Here is a 15,155-nt window from a genome sequence, read left to right as displayed (position 1 = left end):
ATTAGGGAAATGGGAGCCCCAACCAAGCTCCATCATTGTTTCCCCGGTTTCAGAGTCTGTGACTCCCCCTGCTTCTGAGGAAGAGGAGGATAGACCTACTGGACCCTTACCTAGACCTGAGAGAACTGGTAATTCTCAATGCTGGTGGAAAACCAGGAAAGAAAAGTCTAAGGCCAAAAACCTTCAGACTGTTGGACCTTCTACTGAAGATCCCAACCCAAATCCTAAACTTAAGGGGGGAAACTCCTAAAGTAGGTAAAGGTAGATCTAAGAGGAAGTAGAAGCATGTACCTTGCTTATCTCCAACCCCTCCAACCAAGAGGCCTAAGACCCAACCCAAACTACTCCCACAAGAGAGGTAGTGAGGAACCTTGGAGGCCCCTCTAGATCTAAGGGAATCCTTTAGAAGGACCCCTTGCAAAAGCCTAACACAGGTTCAGAAGTTGTACCAACTTCTGAGGGACTGGTCAACCAGATCCCCTATAAACTCAAAAACACTGATGTTCCTCAAAGGGTTTGTAGGTCATATAGCTTACAAAGGAAAACCTTTGATGTCACCATTGAGCACAGGTCAGGGTGTCACCATCAAAATGCTGATGGACTCTCTAGGATGTATGTCATCGACTAGTGGTGTGAGGTTCATCCAGGAGTGGATTAAATCCTCCTGTCCCTTAGTCTGGGGGGGGGGCGAGTGTTAGGGAGAATTCTCTGCTTAGGCTGAATTTCCTTACCTAGTGAGTCCCCCAGCAGCTTTGCTGGATTTTTGGGGTTTGTTTTTTTCTCCTGCCAAGAGTGAGACTCTTTTACCCTCACTCTTGGACATGATTTGAGTGTGTTCCTTTGACTCTAGATGTGTTTAATGGGCTATGGGGTCTTTTACTCCATAGGGCTTCATGTGTTTGTGTGATGTGTGTTATACAGCACCCTCAGTGCAGTAACACAGGGGTGTCATAGTGACCCCCCAGTATAGACTCCATACCCTGGGACTGAATACTGTCTCCCAGGGCATGTAAAGTCACCATTGACTTTACTAGTCTTGAATTCTGAACAGAACCAGTACAAACCATCATATTGTGGACGTACAGGCTGGGGAAATTTGATTGCCCCGGGGTCTGTTAGTCGAGGGGGCACGTCTCCGTCCCCCCTGATCGAGTTTTGGCTGGTGGCAGTGGATACTACTTTTAATATTCAACTGCGAATATTTCTCTATGGGATTTTCCCATTGTTCGAGGCTACTATCTTTATTTATTTAATTACGATAGCCTCGAACATACCGCCGGTTTATTTATTTATTAGTAATTCTCCGGTTGGTATTTTTTGCCAAAACCCGGTTCTAAAATGGCGTTTGTGTTCTCTTCTGTGACTCCAAACCAAGTCGAGCCCTTTGTTCCACTTTTTGGCGGGCTTCTCCACAGAAGCCCTCCAAAGTGGTGCCACTCTGTCTGGGGTACTTAGGAGGGGTGGAGGGGGATTGAGGCACCCTGGACTGAGTTTCCTAGGCAACTCAAGTCGCACTCCGTCGTGATAGGCCCAAGTGGTGAGCCGGCCGGCTCAGCACTTAGCATGTTTGAGTGACAGCTAGACTGAGTGAATGGGGGTTTTCTGCATAAAAGCAGGGCTTTGGGGACTGGAACTTCAGAAGTCGCCACAGGACCTAAGAATCTGACGAGGGAAAAGCTGAGCCGACCTGCCACGACGACACCACCGGTGGAGCCCTGCTGGACCGTCTCACCACTTTTCCCAACGACAGAGGAGATCTCCCGCCGGAGAGTCTTCTTCCTTTGACTGGTGGGGATAACCAGTTTCACCGTCTTTTCGCCTTCCCAACACATCTCGTGGCCGCCTTGCCTGTGCCATGCACCCCGGCAACCGGAATACCACGTTTTACCACGACCGCGAAATAAAGGATAATACCTTTAACCGGAAAACTCTGCGGCTGGTTTCTTCCCTCGCAGTGCAACGACCTTCATCTTTCCTCCAAATTCGAGATCTTCTCTTCCCCTGGACGACGCCGAGACTTGCACCCGCTGCCAGGAACAACTGCCACCGCTGGAGGATCCTTCCCACTTAAGGTACCGTGTTCCGCCTGGCTTCCCTTGCCAACGACTGTACGGGGTAGATTTAGCCCCCGGCTTTCGAACCTGGGTTAGCCTGGGACACCCTGGCTAAACCTTTCTGAGCCTCTCTAAACTCTTTTTGAACTCTCTGCAAGACTTTCAAAGCCTAGTGTAACTGTGTGATCTTGGGCGCATTTGTGCTCTGCTCTCTCTAAGAGGGGGCCCAGCCTATGGACTTTGGCTCACAAGTGACTTTTGCTCTTCTGCCTTGCTAAAAGTGTTCCTAAATCTTAGAGTGGTGTATCTTCACATATTCTTCTCTTTCCCTCCCTTTTTCATGAACTTATTGGAGTGCCATCTATAGTTAAGCGCTCACCTCTGTCTGGAAATAAGTGGTGTTAACTAAGACTTGTCTTATAAGGAATAAGGGTTGTATATATCATAATAGTAACTGTGTTTAGAGTGTTTTACAAATAAGAGTGCTGGAGTGTTTCAAACAGTGTGTGTTTAAATAAATAATTATATACTTTGATACCAAAGCTCTGGTCAGTGTTTGCTTGTGCTATTGGATCTGAGTGCCTATTGTGTATATTTTGCATACTGCCTAACTCTTCTTGAGGGAATTCTGACTGCTCAGCCACAGCTACCAGGTAAATCTGGGTGGTACAGACTTCTACCAAGTGGGTTTACTGCTAACACCTGTAGTCCTAAATCTTTTGCAGTGTTCCCAAAGGGAACTGCACAGGTTTCTGCCTAACAACAGCATACAAATTCCTCACTTGGCACAAATCCCTTACCAAGGCCAGTTGATCTTTGAAGTCTCTGCACGACCTCACTGGATCTCGCAGTCCCACTCTCAGTGCGAAATGTTTCTGTATATGTGTGGGGAGCGCCAACTGATTATTTAAAGTTAGCGCTCAACCCTTTAAAAACCCTGTCTGTCTGTCTTCTGAACTCAGCAAGAACTGCCAATTGCTTTTCTTTCTCTTTCTCAAGAAAACCTTTACCCATCCCTTTATTGACGTGGATTGTCTGCCTACATTTGCTACCAATCAGGGTAAAAAAATGGGCTCTGTGCCAGCCTTCATTTTCAGAACAATGAAAGCTTCATGTCCAGAGTAACTGTTTCACTTTTGCTTCCTGCATCTTGCATATTTTCTTTCCTCACAAGCTGAATAAAACACTAGTGTGCATTAAAAATGAATTTTACATGGATTTAACCTCATTTTGCATAGAAGACTACATTCTCATGTTAAAAGTTAGCACATAGTAGTTATGTTAATAATGTTAGTCGGTTATGTATTCTAATGTAGTCTTCATACATGAAGCATCCAAAATACATGGTGCACCTCATTAATGTAACCTGGCAGCACACCAAGTTTTTCTATGTGCTCTGAATATCTGCATTTTCAAATTGGGTCTGGCTGTGTACTTTGTATGCTAGCAATAACGCTATATATTATACTGGCAAAAAAAAAAATGCTATAAAACCTACTGGCAAAATGCTATAATATGCTGGCAAACATGCTATCAAAAATGCTATACATGTCCTTACATCCCCCCTCCTGTTCCAGCATCAGGGAGTCGGTAATATCAGGGGGTGATGGCAGCATTGTTAGTGCCATTCACATTGTGCCTTTGACAGGTGTGAATACGAGGGGCGCGCATAGGATGTCATCAAACTTCCACACCCCTTGTAATTTCACACTTTGCGTGTGCAGTCCAGACTGCATTTTCAAATTATAACAGTATTATTATTATCTGGAAAGCCTAATATGCCTGGAAACAGTCGGGTCCAGTCTGATATTTCGACCGGATACACAATAACAATGGTTTGGTGATTTTCATCACCCACATATAACTCACATGACATAAGTGTGAAACCAAAAATAAGAGAGAAAAAAAAGAAAGAAATATGCTAGAGATATAGAGGAAGGTCCCCTGTTGTTGCAACAGGCATAACAGGCCACTTCCCAGGGCACTTTCTGCAAGGGCGCGCGCAGGACGCGCGCGCGTGCCATTTTGTAGAGAGGCAGTAGTCAGGGGGCGTGGCCTCTAATAAATTAAAGAAAAAAGAAGTTTTAATATGCAAAATGTTCAATTAATGTATAAGTGATTTTAAGTAATGAAATGTCCAAAATAATTTGACATACAGCAGCAGTAATAACCACAGGTGTGGCAAACATTGCAGCGTTGTTGAAGTCCAAAGTCCAATATTAGCCGAGTAGAGCAGAGTGAACAGGTATAACAGGCCACTTCCCAGGGCACTTCCGCAAGTAGTATTCATGTTGTCACATTAGTGGACCTCAATTTTGGAGAGCTCCTAACGTTCTATGGTTTTCAATACAATCAATGGAGTCTATATGCCTGTTTGTGCTATGATTTGTCTGAAAATCTGAATTTTACGGAAAGTAAGGAGTGGCTTTTATACGTTCTACTCTTGATGGTGTTAAAAACGTGCACTTGTGTTGATCAATATCTTGATGTTGTTTGCTCTATTGAAAATTGTTACATATTCAATTTGATTTAAGGAGTAGGAGGTCACATGCTATGGTTGTAATATAGGTGTTGGGGTTGAGCTCTCTGTTTGTCATTACAAAAAGCTACCTTTGTGTAACCGCTTTTTAACATGGAAAGTGAAAGTGAATGTTTTTCTGGTCACTTACAGCCTCATAGTTAAGAGCAAGATACAAGAATTGTAAACATGGTCAATTCTCTTTTTTTCCTTTTAGGGTTGGGGTTTGAAAAGTGCAGTAATATATTAAGAGTTTTCAGAGCTCTTTCATTATGTTGGCTCATAAAATGTAAGTTATTAGCATATGTTTAGGTCAAATCAGAATAAGTGTACGTTCTTCATGTTGGCTGTTTCAAATGGAAAAAAGTATCTATTTTTCTTCTTCCATTCAAGATTTTATCCAAGGCTGGTGTATCATTAGTGTACGTGTAATTAGGCTCAACAGATAGATCTTCCACTCTAGGGCCAGAAAACTCCATGTACGGCTTTAATTTCTGTGTAGGTTCTATTTCATTTGAAATAAAAAGAAGTAGTGAGTCTTTTGGTAAACTTTTTATCAAGGATAATTATATTTATTTTTAATGTGAGATTGAATTGGCAGTCTGCAACCAGCAGAATCCCTGCTGTCGTTTCTGTGCTGTACACAGACCTTGCTTCCACAAGTGGGTTCGGAAGAACATCAGTGTATTTAAAAAGCTGTTCTCCCTGAGCACCTTGATTACGGGGTGTTAGCTACTCTTAAGTGTTGTAGCGAAGTGACTTCATCTGTGTGGCCAAAACAGCTTTCCTATGAACCTTGTTTTAGTCATGTGCGTGAGAATAAGTCACCTCACAGACAGAATAAAGAGATGACCCACCCAGAGGAATAAGAGACTTGAGGCAACAGGAAATGAGAATAGATGATGGAGAGTCTGTGCAAAGAGGAAGCAGCTGAGGTGAACCACTGGAACCTGAGGGTGGAGAAATAGGCCGAGTGGGACGACACTGGCATGCAAAGAGAAGCTCACCAGCACTGCCCACAAACCAGGGTACGAGAGAGAGTCCAAGACCATACCAGAGAGGTTTGCAGATGCATACTAGGGGGTCGATGCTAATGGGTGTGCGACTCAATATCTCTGATTCCAAGGCATGGGGACTCATTATTGGGTTGGCAGTATTAGCTGTGCTGATACCACCAAACTGAATTACCATATGAGGTAATGGTTTTTTACTGCCCTATTTTGAGGCTTGATTATTACACAATATGAAGTCGCATTTGACTCCATTTGGGATAGACAGACGTACCTCAGGCTGTAATGCGTCCTGGTCTACTACTGCCATTGTAAGTGGAGGCGAGACCTCCACTTACAGGCAGGCAGTGTTTTGGCATATTGTTGATGACATCCGTAACTATTAGGAGTGTTAAACATGGTATTCCAAAATACTACCTGCTTAACCATTACTTGATTACTTGTAATGAGGCCTTTAGTCTTCATTCTTAAATCCTAGCCCTATAATTGAAACATAGCGCAGAAGAGCTAGCCGAGGTATTAACGTATCCAAATGTATTTAGTAAAAAAGTAATCACTATTTTGGTATATTAGAGTAAGTCAAATTATACTACCTACAATTTAATGTAATAGAAATAGATGACAGATATAATTTACTATTAACATTAATTCAAATGCAGAAAAAAAAACAATACAGAAGTACTCTGCTTTTCAACATATCAATTGTACGAACGCAAGTGAGCTCATCAATGTTTTAAGTGGTGGTGGCACATATTTCGGCATACAGAAATGTTGTAATTCTGCCACCTCTTTATCAGTGCCAGTGCTGTAACCCTAATAAACTTAGAATAAATCTGCCAATGGTAGGGAAAAAGGTTTGCATGGACGCTCATTTGGGGTTTGATTATTTAAATCATTCAAAGAAAAAGAACATGTGAATATTTACATTAAATCGTATTTTAAAAGAATGTGATAAAAAAGGAGTAAAACAAATGCTTGTTGAATTATTTGCTGTACCATTGAAAAAAGCTTATAATGTTTGCCCTGCAGTGGGGGCAGTCCAAGGCTCCTCCTGTCAACGTTCTGTATGAACCAACTGTCACTTTATCTTTACCTCAGAGAGAACAAGCGTTCTTAGCGTGTTCCTGCTTATTCTTCCGAATCCCACAGCAAGAGAGCAACTCTGCACTTCCTGCTCCAGGAGTGTAACATCAAGCGGCCATTGATTGTTTTCAGCTAGAATTATATGGTTTTCCTGAAAGATCATCTGCTTTTATTTAGAAATGGTGGTATTTGTTAACTCTGTGTCATTGTAATCTGGCCTCCCCAGTGACTAAGAAGGGGCTCTGCTCCAGTGCACACGAGTGGCTCAGGCCCCAGCAGTAAGGACATCTGAAGTCTTGACTGAGCCTGTCTTTAGCTAAAAGTAAGTTGGCAAAAAGGTTTGTGGTTTTAAAATGTGCGCAATATTTTCCTGATTGTGCATACTGCAGCTGTTCCTTATATATATATGCTGATCCCTATAATATATAGTACAAAAAGCAATTATTTCCCTGATGCTTACATCTCTACTAACCCATATGCCATCTGACGACACCACCTTGGCCAACAAGTCGAGCCAAGTGGCTAATACATGTTTTGACTGAAAATGGAAAGAGGGGAAATCTTCACATCTTTCTACTGTTATGCACCAAATGTTTGCTTTTAGTGATGACTAATTAGGGCACATCTTCTTCGATTGGGAATAAAAATAAGAGGTGAAGCTCTACAGACAAATTTGTCAGACCATTCTTTTCTGCTTAGCTTTGACGTGGCTTGTTTTATTGATGCCGTAATAGGTTTAAAATCCAGCTGTTTATGTGTTATAGAATTAATGTGCAAAAATAGGCCAATATACCATGTTGTAACTACAGTGTATTCATAAAATGTTTAGTAAGGTGTCTAATGTTATCTGTTTTAACTGTAGCATATTTATATATAGTTTTCTTTATTACAATGTCAGAAGCTCAATACAAACTTGTTGTTGTTGTACAAGCCAGAATGTTCGTTCTCAGCGATCTGAGGTCAATTTAGTATTTTATTGAGATTGTAGAACATCTGCACAGTATTCGCTGTGTTAGTCCAGTTTTGATACCTTTGTGGAGCTGTATAGGTGTTAGATAAGATTAACACAGCACTGCATTGCTTGCCTGCCAGCCTTGGATGTAAAACTCTCATCCCTGTTCTTTCCACTTACATTTGTTCATTACTATCTGATGAATAAGATCAATGCCTCTTTGAGAGTACACTCTTTATACCATCAGAGCATATTTTAATTTAGGCCAAAAAAGGTGTCAACATTTAAATGTGTGTGATTGTTGTACACTGAAAGGGCAGGTTCAGTTTGAGGTTTGGATTCCTCTCAATATCTTTAGTTATATAAACTGCCACTGCTTTAAAACTGTAAAATGTTGAATGCACCACTGTTTGTGAAACATTTTGCAGCTTTTAAAGTGCCACCAATTTTAAAATGCATTCTAGCATTTGAATCAGCCTATGCTTTTAAATACACTTTAACTTTACACGTGTCACTTTTCCTAAAGCCATCCACCTTGACTCTGTTATAAAGGGGAATCTCTTTTACTGTAGAAATGTTTTAATGAGTGTTCTACTGTTTAAATGCTACTCACCTCATGCACTTCCTAAAACTCAGTAGAGTGAACACATCTTATGTGTTGAGTGTTCCTTTATGTTGTCTTGCTCATAGTGTTGTCTTGAAATGAGGTTTGGTGTAGTTACATCCAAACCAGTGAACAACCCCAGGCTAAAGGAAAGGGCTTAGGTGCTATAGTCCTTCTGGGGATACAATGTACCCCACTCCTGTCTCCAGGTGAGTGCTAATACATTTCAGTATACTATTGCTTAGAGTAGAAAAAGAAAAAGGCACCCTTAAAGCAGTAATTAGGATGTTTGACCATAAAAACAACTAACGTGCAAGGGTGGGAACCCCAAGCTGGTACCTTTCATTTAGCAGGAGAGCAAAGAGGTGAATACATCAAATACCTGCATCGAGAACTTGGCCTATCGATGAGCCTAATTGGAGGTACTGCTTGCAACTAGTCTGCAGGAAAGCACATAAGTGCAATGGGGGCCTGACTTCCATCTCAAATAAACTCTGTGGGATTGGATGTCTGTGGCAGTTTCAATACTTCTCATTGTGAGTCCATTTGTAAGGTCTGATGCCGTCTTTGTAACTCCACCGGGATTAGCTCATTCTCTGAAGAAGCTGCACACTACAGAGTCTAGAACATCTACAATCTGGCCACCGAAATCTCATTGCAGAATCTCAAGCTGGTAGGATGAAAGACAATATCATTCTTGGCTTGTGGGTCATAAGTCAAGTCTGGTTCTAAGTAGATACTTCTGGTTTCATGTTGTGTATTCTATATTATTTGTCCTATGGCAATAATACATTGTTTACTATTACTCTAGGGTAACATAACTCAGTAGGTTAATGGACCTGCTGAAAATATCACTGTGCCACACGTGGATCATAGGTTTCAAACCGGGAAGAGAGAAATCAGTCTTTCACCCTCTTAAGTAAAAAAAAATATATATCATTGAGTTGGGAAATAACTCTTAATATTGGGCAAATACATACTTTGATGAGTAACTTTGTAAGTGGGAACCACAAAAGGGATTGTTTCTTGGCGCTAGTCTTTGAAAGAAATAACATGCCGAATGCAGGTGTCTGTAGTGGGTGGGCTTTGAACCCCCAAATAACAGGAACGTTGTTTAGGGGTTGCCAGATGTAGCAGCTTTTACCCCTAGCTTCCCCACTGACCTCTCTGGCACTGTCCATGTAACCTTAGGTCAGGCATCAGAGAAACAGAGCCAGGGAAAGGGGATACACGCGGCCTGTTTATACTATAGAGACAGAAGAGGGAAGAAGAGATCCACCCACGCCCCGGTGCACAGAAAGTGTGCTTTAGGTAAGGGAGAACAAGAGGAAGCCATCCAGAGAATTGCTCCTAAAGAATGAAAAAAGGTGCGACAGGGGTCTCAATCCCCTTTCCTCTTCCCTCACTTTCAAAAATATGTTTGCCAGACCTGTTCCTCCATTTTCTGACTCCCATTCAATTTTCTCCACTCTCCCATTCGATCTATCTTTCATATTCCATAATTGCCACTGCTATTTTGTAGATGGAGGTAAACTTATTACACCTTTGACCATCATATCATAATTCAAAAAGCTGTGGTTGCCCAAACGAGACCCATTAGCTCACCGTGTAGAGCGTGGGACTGGCAATGTAAAGGATGTAGGTTCAAGAATGAAAGTAAAATTGTGCAACACACGAAGGGAAAGGGTTAATATTCTCATTTGTATTATTCGAGAATTGTTTAATATTGATTTAATTACAATTGACCAATTGATAAAAGCAGTAATCCTGATCCTTAATGCCACTAATATTTTGTAAAGGGAGATTAATGTATTTCACCCTTGACTCATGCCATAATTGAAAAAGCGTTGGTTTGTATATAAAAAGTCTTTTTACTCATGGGATACAGCATGGGACTGCCAGTGGGAAGTTTGTCAACAATAAAACTACTCAGAAAGGAATGTTGTGCATACAAGGGGGAAAACTGGTTAATTCCTGTTTTATTTGTATTTATTTTTAAAAGGTAAAAGAGGTATGATTTTAATGTTATTAACAAAAGCAGTAATCATGATCCTAAAGACCACTGTTAATGAGCACATGGAGGTAACTGTATTACTCATTGGACCATAATGTAAAAAGCTCCTTTGTTTAAAGTGAGACCAATTAGCTCAGGGGATAAAAGCATGCACTGTGCAATGTCAAGGCTATCAACGGGTAAAAATGCTCAGAAACTAAAACTGTATGAAATACATAGGAACATCAAGTTATTGATTGCTTATTATTCAAAAATATGTTTTGTTTTGTTTAATTTCTTTAGAAGTGACTAAGAGCAGTAATCTTGATTCTAAATGCATTGAACATTTTTAAATGGATGTTAACTCACTTGATATTTAACCATAATGTCATAATACAAAAAATGCTTCTTTACCTAAAGTATGCAACTTTGAGTTTGCAGGCTTTTTTCTTTGCAAAGGACAACATCAATTTCCTTTGTTACAAATCCACAAAAATACTTCTTAAATATTATATTGTGAATTCAATGTTAATTCTCATGCACACTTACTGGTGATTCTCGTGTCAGCTGCATAAGTAAATACCAGCTGGATTCTCCAAGTGATGCACTTGGATTCCTTATCATTATTAATATGGATTGACACTTCAAATCAACAAATTTTACAAATGCATTGTCACAAAAAATTACGTAATTCATGATCTGTGTTTAGTCCTACAATTGTACTGCGTAAACAAATATATTAATTTAGTGTTTTGTTGCTTTAATGTTTTGTCACAGTCGCCTCTTCTTGTCATCAAATAAAAATACTCTGAGCGCAAGGTTTGTGCATCATGCATAGGGAAAACAGGTAACTTTTTTCATTTGTTTTGCTTTATAAAATGATATAAATATATTACTTTCTTCATTACAATTGATAAAAGCAGTAATCCAGATTCTAAAGGCCACCTAAACTTTGGAGATGTAGGGTCGCTGACTACACCTCTGACCATTATTCCATAATGAAAAAAAGATGCTCCGTCCAAAGGGAAACCTGTTACATTAGTGGGTAGAACATGGGCTTTTCAATTTAAACGCTGCAGGTTTCAGGCTGCTATAAACTAAAAATACTCAGAAAGTGAAGCGTGGTGAATGTGTCGTAAAAAGAGGTTATTTTTTTTTAAAATGTATGTTTTTGTGTTGGACTATTCAAAGAATAGGCATGCCCCCTTTTGCCTGCAAACTAAAGATCACAGGCAAAAGAGGGCACACACTAAAGACCGCAGACCACTGAGGCTGGCCAAGCCCCGCTTCATGCTGTACACAAATGCACATGGTCTGCAGAAGAAGCAAGATGTGGCCACGGACAACACTTGAGTGTGTGTGTGTTTATGTTTGTGTAAGTGTGGGGAGGGGTGTGAGCTACACGTGTATGTGAGGCAGGAGCATGCTGTTAGTGAAGCAATAAAGGGAGGAGGTGTAGCAAGGAAGGGGGCATAATGGTGAACCCCCCCCCCCCCCGATTTTGAGTTAATTCCAGCAAAGCAGGAGAAGATGGGGTGGGGGTTCAACTCATTTTCCCACTGGTTAAATGCTGCACCAAATCGACCTAAAAAAACAGCCTTTTTGGTTTGTAGCCTTCAACCGATGGCCAACACACATTGAACCAAAACAAAACTGCATGATTTCTTTCATTCCAAGTGACTATCAGATACCAGTAATGTTGATCCTAACTCCCACTAATACTTTGGAGATAGAGGTTAACTCACTGCACCTTTGACCGTTGTGTCATCATTTCTAAAAACGTGCTCCCTAAGTAGAAACCTCTCAGCTGTGTGGATCGAGTATGAGACTGTCAATGTGAAGGTTGTCATCAAGTAAAACTACTGAAAATGCAAGGTTTGCTCAGTCATCAGATGGGCAAAACAGGTGACTTTTGTCATTTGTATTGCTTTTTAAAATGTATGATTGTTTTCATTACAACTGACCACTTCATAAAAGCAGTAATCCTGATCCTAAAAACCATTGATACTTTGTCAAAGGAAGCGATCCGCTTATAGATTTGAGCATCATGCCATAATGCAAAAGCTACTCTTCCACAGGAGATAGCAAATAGCTCAGTGCATATGGGATGGGCCTTGTAATGGGAAGGCTGTAGATTCAAGGCTGTCAGTCAGGTAAAACTGCTCGGATAGTGAAGTCGTGAAGCGTATGTGAACAAAACAGTTTTTTGTACTGCTTTTTTATTATTCAAAAATACTGTTTTATTATTTTCATGATAAGTGGCTAACAGATAGCAGAATTCTTGATCCTAAATGCCACTCACATTTTGTAGATGAAGGTTAACTCATTACACCTTTGGCAATCATGTGATAATACAAAATGCTGCTCCTCCCACAGCAAGACCAATCAACGCAGTGGGCAGAGCACGACCCTTACAGTCTGAAGGGTGTAGTTTAAGGTCAAAGTGAACAGGTAAAGGTGTGCCATGTAAATGTGGAAAATGGGTTTATTTTTTCGTGTTTAATGCTTTGTAGTATGCAAGTAAATAATTGCACCAATTTGTTTTCAATACAAGTGAGCAATAGATAACAGAAATCCAGATTCTAAATGCCACTTATCTTTTGTACATGTAGGATAACTCACTACACCGCTGCCAGTGATGTCATAATGAAAACAGCTGTTCTTCTTAAAGAGAAAACCCTTAAGTTTGTGGGTAGAGCTTTGGACGTTCAATGTGAAGGCTCTAGTTTCAAGGTGGTCATTTAGTGAAAATGCACACACGGTTGAGTTGTGGAGCTTAAATGCGGAAAACAGGGTCTTTTTTATTGCTTTGAGTTTATTTTTAAAATTAAATGATGTTTATTTTCATCACAAGTGAATAGCAGATAGCAGTAACATTTAAGCTAAATGCTATTGAAACTTCTCATTACACCTTTGACCGTTATGTCATAATCAAACAAAGTTGCTCTTCCTAAAGAGAGACCGGACAGCTCATTGAGTAGAGCATGGGACTTCCTATGAAAAAGTGTAAATTCAAGGCTATCATCTGGTAAAACTACCACGAAAGTGTAGTTGTGCAGCATATGAAGATAAAACAGTTAGGGCCTCATCCCGAGTTGGGCGGTATCTGGGCTGTAATACTGCTCAACTATATTAGCGTTAGCACCCACTGATCTGGCGGTATTACTGCCGGATCACAGTTTGGGTGCTAACTGTAAGTCCCCATTCCCCATTGGGTCCATTGCTGCTGCCACCAAGTAAAACTCCTCAGAATGTGTACATGGGGAAAACAGGTGATCTTTTTGCTTTGTATTATTCAAAAAATATGCTTTGATTATTTTCATCATATGTGGCTAACATCCATAATCTTGATCCATGAAACATTGTGGTTGGGTGTTAACTCACCACACATTTAAACATCATGTCATAATACAAAAAGCTGCTTTCCCAAAAGAAACATTCATTTGCATGATGGGTTGAGCATGGGGCGTTCATTCTGAAGGTCGTAGGTTCAAGGCTGTCATCCAGTAAAACTACTGGAAAGTAAACGTGTGCAGTATATAAGGTGAACACCGGTTAATCTGTCATTAGTATTATTTGCAAAATGATTTTATGATTGTTTTAATTACAAGTGACCAATACATAGCGGTAGCCCTGATCCTAAATATCACCTATATGTTGAGGATGGAGGTGAACTCCCTACACCTTTGACCATTATGGCAGAATGAAAAAAGCTACACTCCCTAACACACGCCCTGTTAAACTGGTGAATAGAGCAGGGGCCTTTTAATGTTAAGGCTGTGTGTTCACAGCTGCCATATGGAAAAGAACTACTCAGAAATTAAGCCTTTGCAACATTGATAAAACAGGCTATTCGTTTAATTGTTATTGCTTTGTACTATTCAACAAATAATGTAATGATTATCGTCATATTAACAGATAGCCGTAAGCCTTATCCCAAATGCCACTAACACATTGTCGATAGATGTTAACACATTGGAACTTTGACCGGTAGGTCATAGTTTAAGAAGATGCACTTCGTAAGATATGTGTTAGCTCAGTAACTAGATCATTGGAATGTCAATCTGAGGGTTGTAGATTCAAGCTTGTTGTTGTAATAGGTAAAACGGTTTTAGAAGTGAAGGTGTAGAGGAGAAACCATATTAGTGTTTTCCTTTTTATTGCTCTCTATTATTTAACAAATGATTTTATGAATGTGTTTATTACCAATAGATAACAGCAGTAATACTAATGTTAAATGCCTCCTATGCTGTGTACTTGCGACTTCTTTGACCAGCATGTCATAATAAAAAAAGTTGTTCCACTTTATGTCAAATTAAGGTCCTATATAAATGTATATACTTTAATTAAACACACTATCTACAAATCTATCCCTAAGGAAAGAACAGGGAATAGTCAAATGTAGGTACATGCAGCACTCTGGGTACTGCATCTGGGTTGAAAGGCAAGTAAAATCCACAATGTTCCTTAAAAAGGATATGTTCTTGAGTGCAAAAGTGATTAAAGTGACCTAACTGGTCTCTACTGCCCAAAGAAGAACCAAGATTGCAGTTACCAATCAATAGTACCGCTTTGTGATTCGACAGTGTCGCACCAGGCTTCTTGGTGCTGTGTGAGCTCTTCAAGCCAAGTTCAGGTGCAGCTGATTGTGTTAACTCAAGTAGAGAGCGGGTGGCGAGCTGGTTCAAAATGGTGTTTCAGAGCAATTCAAGTGTGGCGTTCAAGCAAATCAGCTCAGATGGATCACCAGGGTCGGTTCAAAGGTAAGGTCCAGTTCACATCATGGTAACTGCCTTTTAGAGACAGTGTGTGACACTCCAGCAGTTCGAGTCAATGTCCGGTGAAGGTTCGAAGCTGTGATCCCAATTATCCAAAGTGTGGTTTGAAGACTCAGCAACTCAATGACAAGCCAGTTTGAGTAATTTGGTAAACAACTAGATC

Source organism: Ambystoma mexicanum, chromosome 6q, assembly GCF_040938575.1.
Source record: "Ambystoma mexicanum isolate Mex_15411 chromosome 6q, UKY_AmexF1_1, whole genome shotgun sequence".
NCBI lineage: Eukaryota > Metazoa > Chordata > Amphibia > Caudata > Ambystomatidae > Ambystoma > Ambystoma mexicanum.
Note: the sequence above shows the minus strand (reverse complement) of the source record.